The following is a 23,232-nucleotide window of genomic DNA, read 5'->3' as shown; positions in this document are numbered from 1 at the left end:
CCTTTTCTGTTCCAGCCTCACGTGAATGGAACAACATCCCAACAGTTATCAGAGAGAGCAACACATATCGTTCATTTAGTTCACATCTGAAACACTGGCTATTTGATAACCACATCTGCCAGCACTAAACCTGTTCCGCTCGCTGCTGCCCCCTTGTGTCTGGTTGTTGATGAATGTGTGCTGTTTTTTAAATGAATGTGGCCTGCGTGTTAAGTTGTCTGTTGAGGTGAGCTTCAGGTATAGCTCACTCAATGTTTTTTATGTGGCCTTCTCTAATTTGTAATTTGTACGTGTTTATTGTATATTGTGTTACATGTTGTCTTGTTGTGTGCACGTTACATTTACTTTTTATGAGGTTATTGGATACGTGCTTTTACTAATACTTGTTTTTGTAGCTTTTAGCAATGTTTGAATTTGTTTTGTTTTTTTAGGGAGCCTTTTATAAAATCTGTCCAGGGACAACAGATGAAAATGAGCCTTTTGGCTAACTCGGCATATTTACTGAAATGTTTATTAATATGTCCCTGTAAAATAAAAATAAATAAATAAATAAAAAAATATTGTCTACAATAACTCCAAGAAATTTTATTTCAGCCACTCTTTCAATTTCCAAATCATTAATCATAAGTTTCTTGGTCAAGTCAGTTGATCGGTTCCCAAAGATTATAAATTTGGTTTTATTTAAGTTCAATGTTAGTTTATTTGAGTCAAACCAACTCTTCAGTTTCTTTAATTCATTTCCCACTGTATCCAAAAGTTTTTCCAGATTGTCCCCACAGAATAGTAAATTTGTGTCATCTGCAAATAAAATAGTTTTTAAAATACAGGAGACTTCACATATGTTATTGATGTACAGAAGAAATAATAATGGCCCCCGACACTGAACCTTGGGGAACTCCACACTTTAACTTCTTCTGTTGTGATTGAGCATGATTGATTTGAACATATTGATATCTGTTGTCTAAGTAACTGATGAGCCAAGTGAGTGCAACTCCTCTGATTCCATATTTCTGTAGTTTTATTTGTAATAAGTTATGGTCAACTGTGTCAAATGCTTTTTGAAGATCCAGGAAAACTCCTACGGCATAATCTTTGTTTTTGACGGCTGTTGTGATCTCTTCTACAAATTCTATGAGTGCCATTGAGGTGGTCCTGTTGTTTCTAAATCCATACTGTTGATCATACAGTATATTGTGTTTAGTTATAAAATCATGTAGTCTTACATAGTATAGTTTTTCCAGTATTTTGGAGAATTGTGGCAGTAAAGAGACCGGTCTGTAGTTTAAGAAAATGTGTTCAGGAATTATATATTGGTATAACCTTAGCAATTTTCATGTTATTTGGAAAGACACCATTTTTCAGGGATTGATTGCAGATATATGTGAAAGGTTTTATCACAGAGTTAATTATACTTTTCACCAATGTCATATCAATATTGTTGTAGTCTGTTGAGTTCTTACTCAAAATCTTTAACAACATCAATAATTTCTTCAAAAGAAGAATAGAAGAAGTTAATCTAAGTGAATTAAATATTTATTTTGGCAAACATAGTTTTATATTATTATCACATAAAGACTCAAATTCTACAGACACATTAAACCAAATGTTAACAAGTTTAGAACGACTAACAGATAAAAGTTGAAACACATCCAGCAACAATCAGAGTTTTTAAACACACTTAAAGTTAAATATCATCAATTTACACTCAGAAACCAGCAAACCGTCTGAGACTGTTTCCACAGACTAACAGCAGTTTGGCTGCTTCAGTATCAGGGTTTTTCCTGCAGAGAGAATTCTTTGGGGCCCCCCAAAGAGGTTTCAACCAGCGCCAAAGGAAAATCACAAGCGCCAAAAGAAAAAAAAGAAGATTCAAATTGCAAATCAAATCCTCTCTGAATGATAAAAATATCTATACATCAAACGACTGTTGAACAAGCAGAACATAAACTTAAATACGACGTCTCTGACCTCTAGCAGTCATCTCCCCTCTCATCCATTTACGCATGTGGCTCGCGCTGGATAGCCAGCTGATTACTGCGGTCAAGCCAGCCGCTCCTCGAGTTTACATGGTGAAGTGAGCCGCCCCTAAATCTGAAGTGCCCACGTATTCTGATCTTTATGGTAAATGCTCCGGACTCCAGAGCGAGCAGGAGTAACAGACAGAGAGAGCGATGACGTCAAGTGCTAAATGCCGAAGTCTGACCATAAAACTGACTATGAGATACACGTGTATGAAACGGGAGGAAACAGAATACTGTTCAGGGAATAGCTTCGGAGGTCGTTGAAGTTAGTGTGAGAATAATTCTGCGAGTCTGCGGTAACTTCCGTTTTTCAAAATAAGGTGTTCACAATTTACAAAAAACAACAGTTTTCTTGGAGAAAACAATAATTATATATATATTTCTTACATAAGTACACCATGATTCTGATATGGTTGGACTTAGTACTTCTAAGACTACATGCACGGGTACTATGAAGTACTTTTACTGTGTGCTTTCGGAGAAATCCACTGTCAAGCTCCCTTACACAGCACAGCTCTCTGCAGTGTTTTAAATGTGACAGTACCAATTTGATATGCTCTTTCACAGCTACATGTTACACTTTTAATATTTTGCAATAAACACACATACAAGCATTTTTCAAATATTAATAATCTTTCACGAATAAAAAATTACTATTGATGACATTTTTTTACATTTATTACAAACATTAACATTTTCGTAGAACATACATATGAAATTACAAAGACTATGAACACCAACAACTACATCTATCTAACAATTGGGATTGCAATAAAATCCAACTCCTTATAATGTAATTGTATTATCTACTCAACAGCTGAGCTCCTATCTCCCATGAGAAGACTTAATTCTAATATCATTATTGAGCATATGCATTTATTTTTTAATTTGTGGGGGGAATGATGAAGAGGTTGGTTTTTGAAAGACTACAATCTCTGGTAACACATGACAGCTTCTTTTTCTTGATTTTGTAAAAATCATTTTTTCCTTATGTGCCATAAACTTGCTTACTTTCTATATCTTTTAATTATTTAAAAATATTTTGTTAAAGTAATAATAATAATAATAGACTTTATTTGGCATGGACATCACAGATACATTGGAATACCAGATGCATTGTTTAAGTGTTTTAGCAAGCATGCTAGTTCTCAACACCGGTCCACAGGAGGCTTTAGAAAGGAAAACAATTAAGATAGGGAGAAAAGCGATATAACAGAGAAAACAATAATGGGAGAATAAATAAATAGAACCGTAGAGCAAAGGCAGTATGATCAAACAATAAACCAGTCAGAAGCTATTCATGTGAGCACTGTTGTTTTGATTTTAGCCATTGTTTGAGTCCTCTGTTAAAAGCATTACTGTTGCTCTCTAATTTTATGCCAGTGGGCAGAGAGTTCCAAAGTTTTGACCCCTTTGCAGAGAAAGCAGACTGGCCAAAAGATGTCTTGTACATTGGGACAAGACAATCACCGCTGACGGAGGCTCGTGTGACTGCCCTACGAGAGCTCAGACGCCTAATGGCTAATTCAGATAACAGTGGTGACACATGATTATTTACACATTTAAAAAACAGTTTAAGATTACTAAAATCCATAAAATTGTCAAAGGTTAAAAGGTTGTGTTTTTTTTTAAATGCCGCAGTGATGCCATCTCATAGGTTGCTGGTCCATGACTTTTATTGTCTGCTTATATAAAGAAACAATAGGTTTTAATGTAGTTGGAGAAGTTTGGGACCATAATGTGATGCAATATGACAGATGTGAAAAAATCATTGCATGCATGTATAATTTGGCAGTTTGACATGAAATATCCCTTCTAATAAAACAAAAACAAGTTAGATTTGGTTTGACCTTCTTCACAATGTACTTATACTGACTGTCAAATTTTAAATTCTCATCCATGATGATGCCTGGATACTTAACTACTTTTACTACTTCAATTGCTTCATTCTTAATCCGTACATCAAATACATCGTTTCCAGATCTGTTACGTATGGAGAAGCACATGGCAACAGTTTTCTTAACATTAATAGTTAAATGAGACAACTCGAGCCATTTGGAAACATTACGTAATGCCTCTGTTAGGTGCTCACCTGCTAAGCTAGCTGGTTAGTGGACACATGGATAACGGTATCATCTGCATACATCTGGCAGTTGGTGCCTGGACAGCAGTTTGGTAGGTCATTGATGTACACTGAGAACAACAGTGGACCAAGTACAGACCCTTGTGGTACTCCCATACTGTTGGCATGCAGATGAGACTTCACCCCATTGACCCTAACACATTGCTGTCTCCCCCCCAGGTAAGATTTAAACCACTGCAGAGCTTCTGATGACATTTGGAATTGCTTTAATTTATTCAGTAAAATAGTGTGATTGACAGTGTCAAAGGCCTTTTTCAGGTCCAAGAACACTGCCCCAACAACACTTCCTTTATTCAGTGGAGCTTTAATATTTTCAAGCAAATAGCAGTTTGCTGTTTCAGTGGAATATTTTTGTCTAAACCCAAACTGCTGTGGATGAAGCAATTGGTTAGACTCTAAATGTTCCATCAATTGCTCAGCTACACTCTTCTCCAGAATCTTTGAGACTACAGGGAGAATAGCAATAGGCCTGTAATTACTTGCTATGTCCTTGTCTCCTGATTTAAAAACTGGGGTAATTATTGCAGTTTTCCAGCTATCTGGGAATTTTTTTGTTTGTATTGACAGGTTGACTAAGTAAGTAATTGGCTCAAACAAATAGCTCTGGTGTTTTTTGATTAATGCAGCATGAAGGTTATGAATATCCTTTGACATGGAGTTACTCATGTTAAAAATCATCTTTTTAACTTTGTCATGTGATACCACTTTTATACAAAAGGAGTCTGTGCGATCATGGTCAGGTTCTTCAGGAGATGACTCTGTAGTTTTGAAATGACTCGCTAACTCTTGTACACTCTAAATAAAAAAGCTATTAAAAACATTTGCAATAGACTCGTTACTATGAATTAAATTATCACTGACTTTAAGACAGTTTATTTTGGGGTGCTTTTGCTTACTGGAGTTAGTTAGTTTGTTTATGTGTTGCCACAATTTAGAACTACTGCCACTGGCCTCTTCAATGAGTTTGGAGAAGTGATTTGTCTTGGCCTTGCACAGTTCAGACACCACTTTGTTCCTCAAGCCAGTGTAAATAAGGTGGTCAGTGTTGTTTTTAGTTATTAGAGACCATTTAAGAGCAAGATCTCGCTTTTTTATGATCTGAAGGATATCACTATTAATCCATGGAAGAGAGTATTTCTTGGGTCTACTTTTCCAGATTTTTGTGTATTTATTTAATAATTCACATAGGGTAGAGGCAAAAATGTTTGCACTGTGGTTTAGATCTGATTCTTTAGTTACCTGTTCCCAGTTGACTTCCTTCAAATCATGTTCAAAGTCAGCTATTTTTGACTTGGGAATTGCTGTTGTTAAAATTAGATTTTCTGTTTTATTGTGGTGGATTAGGTGTTTTCTAGTTAGCTTTCTTACCATCAGTGTCATGTTGTGGTCCGAAAGGCCAGTAATGAGATTGTATATTTTTGTTACTCTCTCTGGTCTATTTGTAAAAATTAGATCAATAAGGGTTTCAGTCTTTCTTGTGATTCAAGTTGGTCTATCAACCCGCTGTTTGTATTTAAATTTCTCCATAATTGGCTTTAATTTTGATTTACCACTTTTTTCCAACCAGTTAATGTTAAAATCCCCAAACAACATACATTCACAAGAGTTGTCAACAACAGAAAGAAGCTTCTTCAGTTCATTATAGAAATGTACATCATGTGATGGAGGATTGTAAAGCACAGCAATATTACATTTCATGTTAGGAGAGAGAATTACATTCAATCCCATGCACTCCAAGTTTGAATTCAGTTCAAGCTCTAGGCATTTAAAATGCTCCCTAATATAAATTAAAACACCCCCTCCCCTTCCCTTAAGCCTATCTCTCCTGTAGCATGTGTATTCTGGTCTGTTAATAAGGTCGGTAGGAACATTGGGATTTAACCAACTCTCAGATATACACAAAAAATCCAGATTAGAATCAATAAGTACATTTCGTATCTGGTCTATTTTTGGTAGTATGCTTCTGATATTTATATGTCCTCCCAGGATTCCTTTGGGTTTAGTTTCAGAGTTCCAGATGATTTTGGCATGATTCACAGTTAAGAGTCTTAACTGCCTCTGTTTCAGTTTTGCGCGATTAGTTAAGTGTATTTTGGCCCTCACGGGACTCCGTGTTTGTTGACATTCGTCAGCTGTCATCGGGGGTTCACCATGAGGATGACAGATATCAGGCGTACTGTATGGATAAATACGAGGCACCGAACTCACCCCAATGTCAGTACCAGCGGTCAACAAGTGCTGCATCATGACTCCGCTCCAAGCTCCCGTCCGAGCCCGAGGGATGGAACAAGCCCGGCAGGCTCTCCCAGAGCACCTGTTGGTTCCCGACAACCCAGCGCGTCGTTTCCAGCATCGATGACTGGACTAGTCAGGGTGAGTTGCGGGGGGGTTGTGGATGTAATAACCGGTTGGAGAGGTTTAGACACTTTGGGTGATTCTGACTGCATCGGGCTGATATCTTGCAACGTCGGATTGGCTGCTAGGCGGAAAAGGGGCCCGGGATTTAGATGGATATCTCCCGATAGTAGTAGCAGCAGTAGTAGTATTTTGGCTGAAGACGGGCTGTTCTTCTGCCTGATTGTAGTTGTGAGTACTGGCTTGAGCACCTGAGCACGGCCATCCTTAAGAAACCGCGTGAAGACTGCGACATAACCAAATCCAAAGAGATTCAGTTGTGATTTTTCGGCTAAAATGCCCAGTGGATCGGTAACATAGTGAGGATGGTGCGCTTTTGTGGCCTGAGTCTCAGGTGCATTGCAGGTGACTAAAACAGGCAGCAGTAGAAGAAAGCCACAGGTGAGAAGGTGGAGGCTGGTATTGTTTTGTCCATGTTTGCCTTTGCTTTTCATGCACAGTTTCAAGATAACATGCAGAAACTTTAAAGGCCAGAAAAAATATCTTCCAGAGTAGGCCTAGATAAAAGAGATTAAAAACAGCGATGTTAAAAGATTTCTGCACATGAGTGGAGCCTGCCAAACCACTCAGAGCAGGTGCTGCCATCTTGGAAAAAATAATGTTTGCAAAGATTGTCAAGGGGTTGAGGCTGGACTGAATTTCATTGTGTAGTGATCTGCAATGACAATAAAGGATCCATCCATCTATAACTAACAAAGACCTTGGCCCTCCAAATCCTTCATGAATACTGAACGAGAGGTCTCGTCCTTAACTATTCAAAAATAAATTATTTTAGAATAGCAGAATTTAATGTGTTTGACTCTTTTGAGCATGTGTATTCTAAATGGTATGATGCTCCCATGTTCTCATGCTCTCATGTTGCCCCATTTTAAGACTTTGTACCAGAAGTATAGGATGTAGAATTAAAACTATTCAAACCTATCCTTTAAATCAAACATGGAAAAGAAATGAACATTAAACAAATTTGAGTGTGTGACCTCGACAAACACTTGATGAAGAGTTTTCAAGAGAAAAGCCTAAAAAATGACTTTAACATCATTTCTTTACCTGCAATCCCCTTAACTTTTCACTCTCCTGTGCCTGACTAACCTCTGCCGATGGAAAGGAAACGGTCCCACCTCCAGCTGACGGTATTCAACATCACCCCGCTCCCGTTCTAACTCTCCTCCTCCCCCCTCCCCCTTCTGCAGCAGCGACGAGGACAACAAACCTCTGCAGGGCAGCCAGACGTCGCTGGACGGCAACATGAAGGAAAGCGACGACAGCCTGGTAGACTACAGCGAGGGCGGCGACGGCCAGTTCAACGAGGACGGCTCTTTCATCGGCCAGTACACGGTGAAGAAGGACAAGGACGAGACGGAGGGCAACGAGAGCTCTGAGGCCACCTCGCCCGTCAACGCCATCTACTCCTTGGCGTAGCGCTGTAGCAGCAACACGGGGAGGGGGGAGGGGGGGGACTAGATGACACCTGCTCCGACAAACCCTGACACCACACACCTGACACACACACACACACACACACACATGAATATATTAATATATGAAACACACTAACACAGAGTAGACGCAGCAGGACCTGTCTGGAGGCGGCGTGGGCTTTCCTCTGCTTATAAAGACCCGGGAGGAAAACAGGAGCGGAGTTAGACCACAAGCCTTTATTTTGAAGTTTCCAGCTCGATGAGAACGGCCCGTTGGGAGGTGACGCTCGGACAAAGTGGACAGTACTGGTTTCCCCTCTGTGCTCTCTGCCTGCCCTTTACCCACACAGACTTGAAGTGTGCCTTCAGGGCAGCTTTCAGCTCTCGGAGGCCTCAACAAGCGTCCTTTAGAGATTTTTTTTCTTCGGTTTGTTTCTGCTCTAAAACATCTTCAAACCGCTTCTGTGCGCTCCTTCCCCCTCGAAAAAACCCCTCTGTGTAGCATCCCCCGTTAAGACGCCACACGAGGTCCCCCCCGACACACACTCACACCCAGTCCTGTAACATATCAGCTTCTAATCATCAAACTCCACAGGATGCCGGAAGATATGTTTATCATATTGATATTTACGCAGTGAAAGATTTCAGTTTTTTCCACAGCTGGTAGACGAGTCATCGAGTGCTGTATTCAGTCCTGGCACGCCTTTTAGTGCCATGCAAATCTATGCACTATCACCTCCTCAACACCAGTCTTTGGTTTCAATCTGGTTTGTAAAAGTACACACTTTGGGTTTCTTTTTTTTTTACCACTTGCAGGCTTAATCACATGCTTTTAATCACTTTGCCTTGTACGATGTTTTTCTTACCTCTAATCCAATGTTGTAGTGCAGATGTTAAAAAAAACAACAGAAGGCTATTTCTACCACAAGCAGCGAGCCCCCTTTTACAGTGTGTTATAATGAAGCCCCATTTATCTAAAGATGATTATTTTTTGGAGCATTATAGAAACTTAGTGCAAGAAAAACGAGAAGGACGCAAAGAGGAAATGTAGTTTTGTTTTGAGGAACGACAGTAGACTACGACTCGGTGGTTTCCTAGTTAGCATGCAGGCTAATGCTGCATTCATGTCAAATGGGAACAACTACAGTGGGCTTCCTTTAGGAGCTGTCGGCTTTTAGAGGTTTCGTTACACGCATGAACTGGTGAGCAATACTTCTTAAAGTGTGTTTTTATACCAAATCAAGCATTGCATTGTCAATCCACAAACAAAAAAAAATCACTAACGACGGGTGAAAGAGATTTAAAAATATGTCAAGATTCATGCAAGAGTATTCTCTGGATCCAACCACAAAGTTCCCGATCCGTCTTTAGGTCCCATTTGAACAGATTTATATTAGTTCCAAGCAGAAAACTTCTGATATGATATTTCCCAAAGGACATGAATGCAGCATGAGAGGCTGGGATCCTTTAGGTGTGTTCAGACTAAAAGGTTGCCCTGGATTATTAGATTTTCCCTTAATGACATCACAAAGGGCAGTAGCCCCTCCCCCAGGTGGGTGACACTCCCACAGCTAGGTGTTTGTTCTGCCCTCTGAGTCTGCCTTCTCACCGTAAACAATAGGACATGGAGCGAGAAAAGCACCGAGTACACCCAAGCCCTTCCAGAGAGGGGGCGTGGTCAGACACAGCTCATTTACATATTTAAAGGTACAGACACAGAAACAGCCTGTTCTGAGCAGGGCTGAAATAGAGGGGTTTATAGGCATGATCAAATACAGGATCAGAGTGGATTTAGAACAAGAAACTTCACACACATGTTTTGAGGAGCTCTGAGACTTATTTAAACTGGTTAAAGAGGAGGAGAATATGTGACCTTTAAAGTGGAAAAACCTCAGACAAATTCTAAAGAGCTTGTGTGCATTTGTTAACCGTCAGGGAGCTAATAACATCAACTTCTACTGAGAGTTCTTTCTGTTCCTGTCCTTCAGAGGACAGTGAGTAGAGAAGAGAATGACATGAGGTAAAGGTACCAAAGGTTGGACTTGAACCCGGGGTTGCACACTTGGAGACCTATAGTGTCCGCACATGGGGTGCGACCTAACCGCTGGGCCCCTGGCGCCCCAAATCATGATTTTCAAGCCTTTACAGTATTTTAGTTGATATGCAATGGGAACCACGTCTAACGCTCCTGAACTCTTTAGTCTGAACACACCTCAGCACAAAGACCTCCTCTTTCCTTCCCCTGTAGTTTTAATGAATTCAATCAATTTAAAAAATAAATAAAAGACCACATTGAATTAAAGTTTGAGAAAAGATTCACAGCATGAAAATATAAACATTGAATTCACAGCCACCTTTGGAGAGAAAAAAAAAGCGTGTCAGCTTACCTTTTCGTTTCTTTAGCAGAGAAAGAAAAAGAAGAAATCAGTTTGAGTACCAGAACAAGATGGTAGAAGTCACATGTTGTCATGACGTCGCTCTGTTGAGCAGACTGATGGACTGTCGGTGATGATGCTTGAACGTCTTTATTCAGTTTGATACTTAACGTTCACCGAGTGCTCGAACTCAAACTGTTACCTAACGGCACTATGAAACCCTGAATCAACATAGATCTTTACTGCGGTCAGCAGCTGCAGCTCACATTGTATTTTACATATTTATTTTATATTTCTATTTATGACATCATGTGGATAGTATTAATATATTAGTCTTTAATTTAATTATTGTTATGAACACATTTTTGATCATCGTCAAACAGCCAAAATCAAAGATGTGTCGTCATGAGAAGCGTTCAACTCTTCAGTATGTCCCACATGTTTTCTGTAAACAAAACAACAACAACATGTCAGCGTCCAGTGAAAGATGATCTGTGTATCGTGCTGCTCTCCTCCTACTCATGATGTATTAACGCTCATCTGTGTTATTCAGATTTATGTAACATAACTCCTCCAGCACACAGGAACTTCATATCTGTACTTGTTATTTATTTGACTCATGTTCTGTACGTGTAAGTCCTGAAACAAAATCTCTTATCCTTGTAAATATTTAAAGGTCGATTCCCCCAGAGTAAAAAAAATAAAAAATGCTTTATCCGGAAATAAAAGGAAATAAAAAAGTGACAATTCTGTCTGGACGGTTCAGTCCGTCAGCTAGCTTTGACTAACATTTGCACTCTGAAGAAGAAACAAGAATCACCCCCTCACTCCGTGTCGCCCCTTTTCTCCTTTGACTTTTGTTGAATCTGGTTCTGACTGTGGCGAGTCGATCGCTCCCTCGTTTGATGATGGTTTGGATTCTATATTGTGAGAGAGGAATACGTTAGATTGTCTATGATGTAAATAAGATGTAAGTGCTCCTGCAGTTGTAGCTACGTCGAACTCAAGCTGCTATAGTATAGGCCGAAGAATCGAGCGTTTTCTGAGATATTTGAACAAACCCCCTCCCCCTCCCCCCCTTTCAAGTGTCTACATCTTTCTGAGACCACCGCATACACTCCCATAACTCTTCCCATAATGCCTTTCAGCTAACAGGCCTGCGATGCTGGAGTATAGCTCCTCCCATTTCAGGGGAATAAAGGTGGACGTGACATCATTTTAGACTAAATTTAAGAAGCTGACATCAACCTGACTTTTGGTTAGTCAGTTGCCTTCACTTTCTTAGAGGTCATGTGACCATATTTATATTTTTGACAGGCTTGTTACATCTTTATCTTGCTTGACGCGTTGCTGCGATAGCATCTCGTCAGTCACACAGATATCCACTTCCTGCTTCACCATCCATTTAACTCTGAAAGAGGCAGTGCAAATATATTCATCTCTTATTTAAATCCTGTTTAAAGTTTCACACAGGAACTTCAAAGTTCAGAAGGGTCACATGTAAGTGAGCCTCCTTCCTATGACCATATTTGGACAAAGGTCAGCTGCAGTTTTTGTCTCAATTTGCAGGAACACTTGAAATAGTGCTGACTCTGCAAAACCTGAAGAAGGCCCCTGACATGGGAGGTAGCATATACGCACATCCAGAAAATGCATTCAAATAAAATCTGATTCACAGATTATTCTCCAAGTTCCCATCCTCTCTGCCCTCTAATCCCCTCGTCTAAAATCCTGCGTTCCCCTTCTCTCCTTCTGCAGAAACTCAAAGCAATATCCTGAGTTTGAATCAGCTGGCTGTTTTGTTTCTCTGTCGTCATTTGTTTCTCAGTATGTTCACTCTTGCACCTAGCACAGAAACCTCAACAACAACAAAAAACAGAAAAACGGTGCTGACATAGAAGAAAACAGGAAGAAAAAAAAAATCAAAAACTGGATTGGGAGCAAAAGTCTGAACTTTCTCACAGAACTCACTGGTCTGGAAACCTGCACCCTGCTCTTCCCACATGGCCTTTCTCTTTCCCCTTCAAGTGGATCACAGCAGGGGGGGGATATTGTAAACTGGCTATATTACAAAGAAAAGAGAATTATGCATACTTGCTGAAACTCAGTGCTTTTTTTTTTTCTTGTCCTTTTTGTTTTGTGCACGATAAATTGAAGGTGCACACGGAGCTGAGCGTCTCTTTTTACTGTCTGCGTCACCTCAGCTCACCTTTCATGGAGGAAAAGAAAAAGAAACTGTCAGCTTCTCGTGTGTCTCATTTTCAAAATGCTGCAATGTCTTAGAATTTGACCGGTGCACATACGAGATTTGCGACTGGATTTTTAAAAAATGATTGATCACATGCTGTTTGGCTTTTTGTATGACTTCTCATGTTAGCATCTTCTTGTTTTTACCATGTGTATCAGAGCAGCTCGTCAAAGTCTCGCTTCGACACACAAAAATAACAGCTTTTGTAAGGTACATACTCAACAGAAAATGGCATAAATATATTCACCATGTATGCGTGTATGATGAGATGTTGCAACTTCTGCTAGCGACGCCTTCTTTATAGTAAAGCTATCTCCTTTTCTCTACCTCCTGACGCCTGGTGCTTCTGTTCATCTCTGAGCTTTTGTCTCGTTTTTAAAGCAACATTTCATTTTCATTGCAAAGATCAGAATCAGAATCAGCTTTATTGGTCATGTATGCTGAGACACACACCACAAGGAATTTGTCTTTGGTAACTGTGCTCTCAATGTACAAAAGTTATAACATTAAAGATAAAGATAATAAAAGCAAAAACACTAATAAGGCTAAATAAGTCAAGGATAAATCCAACTTTTCTTTACTTATTTTTTATTGGATGAAATTACCATTACAGAGTCATGAACATCAAATGCATGGACAGACATGTTCAATATGTTGTAGACATCTACACGTCTTTTTATCAACAATAAGGACAACTATAAACATTGAACATAATTATAACTGTACAACACAAACATCCATCAATCAATTAACTAAACCACTTTTACTGTTCAGGGTTTTTCACATCTGTAGTTTTAAACTATAAAAGAAGGGTTATTTGTTCAGCCATTTAGTTTTATGAATTTAATATTTTGCCCACGTAAAAAAACAGATTAATTAATATTTATTTGCTGATAAATTGGACTTGAAAATTAATTAAAAAGTCAATTCTTGTTGGATTTATATTTTTTCCAAGTTTCCTTAAAGGTATTTTTCTAAATCAAACAAAAAAAGCAGTGTCATGAAAACTGCAAAAGAAGGTGTTCAATAGTTTTTAGTTTTAAAAGGTTCATCTTTTGAAAACAGGAAGGAAATGTTTACAAACACACATTTAGTATTAGTTGTCACGGGATTGTATTTATGTAATATTTTAAGTAGAAATTACTTCATTTTATTTGTAATTATATATTTAAACAGGAAAGTAAGGAGCCCCTGAAGTCCTAAAAAGTAAAAGAAAAAAAGAAAATGTATATATTGTGCGCACAAGTTTTTATTTATTTATTTATTTTTTACTTTTTTGGACTTCAGGGGCTCCGTAGTAAAGAGAAATGTTTTTACAAAACCTTTCATATTTCTCCGACGTCACTTCCTGCCACTTTATCCTGGCGGGACGTTACTGCTGCTGATTGATGCTCACCTGAAAGTAGACCGAATAATTAATACGTTTCTATCTTCGGACAACTTCCGGGTTCACCTGAGGGAGATTTTCTTCACTGGAGAGGATGAAAACAACTCTTCATGAGGTGAGTTACAAACAGTTAGATTTAAAAGAGGACTCGAGCTAACGGTCAAACCTCAGACTGTAAATATGAAGTTTAAATCTCGTGGACGAGGACGTCATGTTTCGGTTTGTCACGTTTTCATCTGGAAAGAAACCCGAGATTTTATAATAATTCATTAAAACATGACAGATGTATTTAGCTGTGAGATGAGTCTCAACACTTGTAGTTTTACAAGTAAATTGTTTAATTTAAATATAGGCTTACCTGCGTTCTCCCACTTTCTCGCGAGACTTCTTTCATAAAACATCTGCTTTTATATTGTAAAGTCATGAAAGGTTTACAGAGGTACTCCAAAACCGACTATTACAGGTAAAGATATCCAGATATGATGCAGAAGAAATGTTTAAAGGGCCTGTCAAAGAGTGTTTTTGAACTTTTCATCACTTTTTCTCTCATTGTTCACCACAAACCAAAAATAACAGTTAGAAGCAAAAGGTAGCCCGCTGCTCTTACAATTATTGTACAAATATTTTAGAGGTGAGCGACTTAATATGTGAAGTATTTAGGGACACGTACCAAAGCTATGGTACCAAACTACAGCACGTTGTGCCATTATCTGGACCCCTACTAAAGTGAGCACTTCTAATTCCAGGGTCCGGTCCATACATGTTAACATAACATAAAAGTCTACAAAGATGTAACACATCACCTCTAACACTGCTCAGGAATGAGGAGACGTAAAGGCATGTAGGTGTTTCAGTCTGAAGTCTGATTGATCTTTTTAAGTCTGTCAACATTAAAAAGATCAGATCTGCTCCTCTTCTGAGCTTTATGTTGACTTCATAACAATCTCTACTCCTTTAAGTCGAGCAGCAGAAGAGTGTCAGTGTGTAAAAACAAAAGGCTCATTTATTAGCTGAACTAAATCTGCAGGAGTTTTCCATGTCACTGATTACAACAGAGGCCGATTAGGACGGGACCCTTAAAACATTTAGGGACTAATTCAGAGTATACTCACTTCTTCAGGCTCCACTTTGCATCAGCAGACCATTCAAAATATTAACAACAGAATATGAAGAAGATACATTAGAGGGATTCAAATAGTTCAGTCGTAATTTGAGGTCACTGATGGCGTTTATGTTTTATTAAAGGAGAAAATAACAAATATGCTAATGTCACGACTTAATGGTTAGGCTTAGAAATCAGTTTTTTTTAAATGTTCCCACCACTCCGCTGTTTTAGTAACACCACTGGGAACAAAACTAATCAAACATCTCTGTATATTCATTTCAAATCATTTAGTTAACTCCTCCCCTGCTCTGTGTAAGATGATGTGAGGTTTCCAAACGATATCCAGCAGTCTGCGCTGACGATCGATCTCTTCCTCGTACTCCACGATAGTTCTTTTAAAAACTACAAAAATGTCTTCCGCAGCAGCCGTTAGTCGCTGGTTGATAAACTCTCTCAGACTCTCAGCTGAACACGTTGTTGTGGTTTTATTAAACTTTAAAAAAAGATGAACTAGGACAACAGGAAAGTCTGAGAGGAAATGTAGCTGCGTTCAAATCTGGTGCTCGCTCTGTTTCCTTCCGCTGTGTGTCACACTATAAAGTATCCTACCGACGGTGGAGGTGCTGCAGCCTTTTGTTCCGCTTTCTGTGGATTTATTTTGTTCAAAACATGTTTTTATTATCAGAAACAAGACGTAAAAAACTTCTCTTTATTAAAAAACTAGATTATATTGTACAGTGAGTTACTATGGTTACAGATAGACAGAAAGTGTGTTATTAAGGTTAGCCTACAGGGACAGTGAGTTACAGAGATACTTTATTGATACCGAGGAAAATTCTATAATTACTAAAGTTACACAGGGACAGACTGTTACCATGGTAACATGAACAGTGCTTTACTAAGGGTACAGGGACAGTGAGTTACTATGGTTACAGGGACAGTGAGTTAATTTAGTGACAGGGACTGTTACTATGGTAACCGGGACATGCTGTGTCTGTCTGGAATATGCTCCAATCTGATTTTTTTTGTCCGCAATGAAACTAAAATAATGACATGAATTATATACTGAACTAAAGTCTATATTTACTGTGTCATCCAAAACTTCAGGTTGGCTTCATGAATTAAATCATGAGGAATTAAATTTTCCTCGATGGGACCTGGAGCCTGATGAACATCTGAAAACAAACGAGTCAAGAGGACAAAAACATAAACATCAGAAAATAACACCAACTTCATGTTTGAGTCAAATGAAGTTTAATTTCAAAGAAGATTAATGTACAGCCTTAATAAAATCCAGACTGTGATATTTAATAAACAGAAGTGGTTGATGTTATTTAATGCAACATGGCCGTCGTATAAGAGGCGGATTGGAAGCAGTGAAACTTTGTGTTGACATGGTGTCAGTTATTTAAAAAGTAAATCACTTGTAGAATATAGAGACATTATTTGAGTGAATTATCAAGAGTAACACACATGAACAACATGACAGAAAGATCACTGTGTCTGGCTTTACACCAAGAGCAGAAACACCAGCCCATCTTAAAACACGGGGTTAATTAGATCAGACGAAGAACTCGTAGAGAATGTGTTGAAGAAATGTGGAGAACATGTTCCCTCTAAAGTGAAGAAGAGTCCAAGTATTCAGTTACAAACTACAGAGAGACTCAAAGAAAGCTCAACTTCCTTCACACTTCACTTCATTACAGAAGTCCAGTCAAAGATTCTTTTTCTGCCTTTGAATCGCTCCACACTCCTGTCCACTAGGGGGCAGTGATTACAAAAAGAGACATTAAACTTGAACATGAAATATAAAAACATAAGAACAAATAAAAGAGCTGGCATCATCTATCTTTCTTTGTGTTTCCTGACACAGAAATAATCTCTTCAGATCGATCAGTCTGGGAGGAAACTGTAGAAACAGTGACACCTGCTGGCAGAAAGCAGTGATAGCAGCAACAGAACCTAAACATGAATTATTATTTAAATAAAACCCTCCACAGATTGAATTTATTTCTATTTAAAATCCTGAGATAATAAAAACAGAAGGTTCAAACATCAAAGTGTAATAAACATCAGAAGTTAAAAATAAAGATAGTTTGATAACGTGTCCGTTGTTACCCTGACATGATGAATGAATATCAATGATTGAGTCTGCATGTTATTCAGCTCTTTTTATATCATCTCATATTACATCAAATATTCAGGTGCTGACTCTGCACCTGGATCCAGACATCCTGTTTGTAGTTCTTTTAAAAACTCAGTGAAGCCTCCTCTTTGTTTTGATCCAACAAAGAGACGACTGATTTATTATCAGACGACCAACGACTCGTGGTTAAAAGCAGAACTTCACACTTTAACTTGCACAGCTGGAATCAACTTCTACTGTTATCTGTGAATATGAGTCAATGCATAACCTGCACCACTACACATGTCCACAGGGTGGCGCTGCAACAGAAACATTTATATCCAAATCAAAGAGTTCATCTTCGGTCGTTGAGTCATGAAGCAGTTTAAATTCAGAACATGAGAATAGAAAAATGTCCGAGGTCATGGTCCTGTGTGTGACGGTGGAGCTGATCTCAGAGCAGCTCAGACTGCAGCACTGAGAGTCATCTGCGCTGTGATTGGTCCGTCAGTCTCCCAGTAACACAGCCCAGTTAAAGACTCACCAACACACCAGCTGCTGCTTCCAGCTCTGTGATCAGCAGGATCCTCTCTTTAAAGACTCACCACCACCTGTTGATATAAAAAGACATAAATGAGAGATTAGACTCTGAGAGAGACTTCATGATGATTCTTTATATTATTCATGATAAACACGGACGGGGCTCGCTCCAAGCTATATAACAGAGCTACTGACACCATATGAGCCAGCCCGCAGTCTTAGATCCTCAGGTGGGGGCCTCCTGGTCGTTCCAAAGTCGAGACTTAAAACTAAAGGTGACCGGGCCTTTTCAGTCAGGGCCCCTCGACTTTGGAACGACCTCCCTGAGGAGATAAGACTCGCAGACTCCCTCAATTCTTTTAAATCCCTTCTTAAAACGTACTTTTACAGACTTGTTTTTATGTGATGTCGTCTTCTTAATGTCTTTTCTTACTGGTTTTACTATTTTTATCTTCTGTTACTTCTTACTGTCTTTTATTTATGCTCTTATCTTAACTCCTCTTATGTTTTAACTTAATGATCTTACTTTGTCTATTTATGTTTTATATTTATATTTACTTTGTATTTTTATTAATATTATAGTTTTTATTTATCCTTTAACCACTTGTTTATATTTCTTTTTCTGCTCTTACCTTCTTATTGCTGTTATCTTTTGATTTGCTTTTAGCTCTTTTAGTTTCTTACATCTTTTTAAATCTTTGCTCCTCTTGGTCTCAGCTCGTGTTGTTGGGTTCTTGTGTTTCCTGGGTTCTTATGATGGTTCTTATGATGGTTCTTGTGTTTCCTGGGTTCTTATGATGGTTCTTATGATGGTTCTTGTGTTTCCTGGGTTCTTATGATGGTTCTTATGATGGTTCTTGTGTTTCCTGGGTTCTTATGATGGTTCTTATGATGGGTTCTTGTGATGGTTCTTATGATGGTTCTTATGATGGTTCTTGTGTTTCCTGGATTCTTGTGATTGTTCTTGTGATGGTCGGGGGTTATATATGTGTTGGGGTTGTATCAAGTCAACTTTGGTTATATTCTTTAATAATTATACTTAATTATTAATAATATAAATAAAATATCATTAAACTATGTTTAATCTCGTTTCGGGGCACCAACCTGTAATCAGGTAAATATAACCAAAATATCACTCAAATCAGTCTCAAATTAGTTATTTAATTACTAATATTATTAATAATGAATAACTATATTTAATAAATTGAAGGCGTGAAATCCGTACACAAAGCCTTCTCACCCAGCTTATATCACAATGTAAATACACCAGTAATCACAAACAACTGCTCTCTTAAATTACAACAGAATTTATTTAAACAAAGCAACACCAACCCAAAATCAATGAACTTAATTAAACAAATAACTATTATAAACTAATCTAAGCAACAAACATTATCAAGCAAAGGCTTGTGGAAGGGGTGTGAATGTAGGTGTGTGTGTGTGTGTGTGTGTGTGTGTGTGTGTGTGTGTGTGTGTGTATGTGTGTGTGTGTGTGTGAGAGAGAGAGAGAGAGAGAGAGGGGGGGGAAGAAGAAAGGGGGGGAGATGGCTTCGTACCCTCGTGGTCGTTCACGATGGCGCAGACCTAACAAAGACCTGGGTGCGTGCGTGTGTGGATGAAAGGGAGAGAGAAGGGGGGGAAAGATTACTTCGTCCCACGTGGTCGCCCTTTCCGATGGCACACACCTAACAAAGGCCTAAATGTCGCCTTAAGGTCTAAAACAGACCGAGTTCGGCCCTACACGATCTGTGTCTCTGAGGCGTCTGGATAGCCGCGAGTGTATAGATCTCTGTGCGTAATGGCGCGGTGGTGGAGTTGGTCTCCAGATGTACGTTTACACAGGAATATGTGTGTATGTGTGTGCGTAGAAGGGGAAATAAAAGAGAATAAAAGAGAAATGCGTGCCTGAAGAGGCCGGATCACAGTCCGACTCCCGCGCCACAACTCGGAGTAATTCCCTTCATTCACAGAAACAAACCAATAGCCGAATTCAGGTTAATACGGCTTACACTGGCCTTTCTGATCAGAAGAGTAATACCCGGTTATAACGCTGTTACGCTAAACACATATAGGACGCAGCGGTCCGAAACAACAACAAGAGTTTTAAACAGTTAAAACTCAGGACGCAGGTCCAACAAAGATAAAAATTACAGTTTCTGCTTTGATCAACAATTGTTAAAAACACTCTCTAAAGCTAATTCTGCCCAGACCTAATTAAGCCTCACTTGTGAATCGCTTTGTCCGCGATTGGTGAAAGGAAAAGAGTCCGGCGATGGAGCAGATCTTCTGTCCGTCCTGGTGCAGAGGCGTCTGATGGCGGCGAGGGTCCCTTACGGCGAGAGCGGCTTCGTTGGTTCTCTGTCGAGTGGAAAGTTGTCCTTTGATGTCCTTTCGTTACAGGACGGAATAAGGCCGTTATCTTTCTGATAATCTGTTATAGCCTGACGCTCTCCGAGAAACTGAGATGCGTTCACTGGACAATCCGAGCTCGGAATTTAGAACACTGCCGGCCGCGGATTACCTGTGTGCCAAAAAACTTAAAACAAAGGAAGATTGTTGCAGGAAACAGGAGATCTTCTTGGGTCTCCGAGCACCAACGGTCAGCGCGTGAAAGAGATCTAGCAATGGAAGTCTTGGAGCTTTGTAGCCTGGCCTGCTCCATGGGGGGTCTACCTCAGGTCCCCTCCAATGAGGAGAGAGAGGTTCCGGTCCCCCCTTTACTTCACGCGTAGGTGTGAAGTACCGCAGGGGATTCTGGGATTAAGAGTCCTTTTAGGCCTCTTTGTGATCTCAGTGAATAACTCAAATGAGGCTTTTACAGAGGTGCAGGCCCAAGTCCATTGTTTGACTGTCCTAAGCCTGCGTGGCCCAACACCCCCTGATCAAATATCACTAACTGACTGGATCAGACTTCAGTGAAACTTCTCAACATTAGCAGAGTTTAATAAGGGAGAAAAGACGGACATTGAAAAGACGCTAAACAGACACAGCAGACATTTAAGTGTCTGTAAACATCTGTCAGTTTGTAAAGAGTCGGTCTGTGATGAGCTGGAATTAAAAAAGTGTTTGACATGAAGATTAACAAAGAACCTGTTTGAAACCTGAAGTAAATTTGGACTTCACACCAACTTTATACGCTGGTTGAAAGCTATGAACAAGCAGCCTAATGCTAGAGTTAGAGTTAATGGAGTAATGTAAATGTATTTTTAAGATCTCAAAAGGTACCAGACGAGGGAATCCATTGTCACCATTGATGTTCGTACTATCTATTCAACCGCTGGCAGAATATATATTAAGGTAGAACACCTGAGCTGGTGGGGGAAGTCATTTAAGGATACCTTTCTGATAGAAAAGGACAGCTGTCATTAAAAGTAACACATGAACACCAAGATTCCTTCAAGTGTTTGTGTCGGCGTGTCTGCGTGTTTACAAACTACTCGCCGTTATATTGTATAGTTTCTGCTTATAATATGTCTACACTCATGCACTTTAACTTGTGTCAATACTGTCCATTTACAACTCTGTTTTTGCACATTTACATTCAATCTTCCATATCTAATCTTCCTATTTAAGACTAGTAATGCTTAGTTAAATCCTGGTTGTATATATTCACAGTCTTAGTTTTGATATTTTTAGTACTTATTTACTTTGTATTTAATATTATATTGTGTTTAGATTTGCTAACATTGTGTTTTTTACTCATATATAACGCCACAATTTCCCAGTTTGGGATCAATAAAGTAATTCTATTCTATTCTATTATATTTACACACATTTCTAAGTAAAAGAACAAGTTGATAAATTCCACTCTTTGTGTGGGAATGTTCTTCCTCATTACGCACAGATCCGTGCTCACACACTGTTGATAGATGAGCCCCCTGGACTTTTCTCCTTTCTTCTAGGTCAGTGGTTCTCAAACTTTTTAGCCTGCGTACCTCCGAAAATATTTGGCTCTCCAAGAACCACCATTATGGTAGACGTTAAAATACACTGTAGGCCTATTTCTACACACATTTCATGCAAGAGGCAAATTAATTCTTAAAAAGAATATTATTTATTATTGACTGCTGGCAGCCACACTGTAGGCCTAATAAGGGCTAGTGCTAGAACTGGCACACACAAAAGTGCAGAACAATCAAAATGACAACTTTATACCAACAACCTGTTTGGAAATATTTAGTCTCCAGTGTTTCCCACACAAACACGATACCTGGGCCCAAGTATATTTCCAACCTGTTCTCAATTAATTTTTCATTAATTCATAAAATTGCTGCGTGCCTGAGAGAGCGAGAGAGAGCGGGGGAGAGAGAGAGAGAGCTCGTGAGAGTGCAGGCGCCGATCTGCAGGCTCCGTGCAAACAGCGCCGCTTTATTATAGCCTAAGTCTCTGCGTTCAACATAGCAAAACTGCCTTTTTTAAAAAAATCCCTCTCGACTCCTACGGAGTGTTAAGACATCAAAAGAGAGCAGAATCACATCAGCTTCAGAGCTCCAGAGAGAGAGATAGAGGGAGGGGGAGCGATAAGGTCCGCTGTCTGTACATGCATCAAAACTGAAGCTTCTCCTGGCTCCGTTTTAAAAATATTAATGTACAGCTGCTTGCTGCCAATTGTGTGCTGAACTCCAATAAACAACAGAATATCTGTTAATGTAGACCTACAGCTGCTTGCTGTTGATTCAGGACTGAACTATAACAGAATATCTGTTAATGTAGACCTACAGCTGCTTGCTGTTGATTCAGTACTGAACTATAACAGAATATCTGTTAATGTAGACCTGCAGCTGCTTGCTGTTGATTCAGGACTGAACTATAACAGAATATCTGTTAATGTAGACCTAAAGCTGCTTTCTGTTGATTCAGGACTGAACTATAACAGAATATCGAGTGGAACTTTTCAAAACGCGGGGCATACTCCTGTTGTTGTTTATGCCTGTGCGCGAACATAAATTGAGCAGATTAAAGTTGTTTGTTGCAAAAACTAGATTAATTTAGAGGGGAAAACACATTTGATATAAATACAACCCAATAGATACAAGACAGATAAGATAAGAGTATGTTTTTTATATTGTGGAGATTTCTTTGCATACCACCACAGGGAGCCCGCGTACCACCGGTGGTACCATAGATTGAGAACCACTGTTCTAGGTGTATTGGTTTTTTTTCAGCACTTTTGTAGTAATTTGTTTGTATATTTAGTCACTTCTAACTTCTCATCTGCCTTGGTATGATGTTTACAATTAGATGATTAACTTTGTTTAAATGTGTAACCTTTTTTCTAAACCATGTGACTACTACTGATCATGTGACTGGCTGTAAACCGTTAAAGGAAGTAGCTTGGCTGCCATTTTGTACCTGCCCTGATGAAGGCCTGTATGGCTGAAACATGTTTTTATGAATCTGTAGCCCTGATGAATTAAAGGCTTTTTATGCTGAACCCTCTGAGTGCCTCAGACTT

General features: G+C 39.1%; 1 protein-coding gene and 1 long non-coding RNA gene across 3 annotated transcripts in view; both read right to left on the bottom strand.

Annotated features, from left to right (window-relative positions):
• LOC136179320 (NACHT, LRR and PYD domains-containing protein 12-like) overlaps nucleotides 1-23,232 on the bottom strand; it is a 132,413-nt gene that overhangs the window by 37,737 nt on the left and 71,444 nt on the right. The window lies entirely within an intron of this gene.
• Nucleotides 16,344-23,232, bottom strand: part of LOC136179337 (uncharacterized) — a 7,712-nt gene continuing 823 nt past the window's right edge. The window contains exons 1-2 of one of the 2 annotated variants that reach the window (XR_010666478.1): nucleotides 20,003-22,839; nucleotides 16,344-17,848 (exon numbers count right to left, since the gene is read on the bottom strand). This is a non-coding gene — a long non-coding RNA (uncharacterized lncRNA). Of the gene's footprint in view, nucleotides 17,849-20,002; nucleotides 22,840-23,232 lie in introns of those variants that run through there. The other variant, XR_010666479.1, reaches the window with a different exon arrangement.

The sequence above is a fragment of the Labrus bergylta genome, chromosome 5 (genome assembly GCF_963930695.1).
Source record: "Labrus bergylta chromosome 5, fLabBer1.1, whole genome shotgun sequence".
NCBI lineage: Eukaryota > Metazoa > Chordata > Actinopteri > Labriformes > Labridae > Labrus > Labrus bergylta.
Note: the sequence above shows the minus strand (reverse complement) of the source record. Positions and strands in the feature narration are given on the sequence as shown.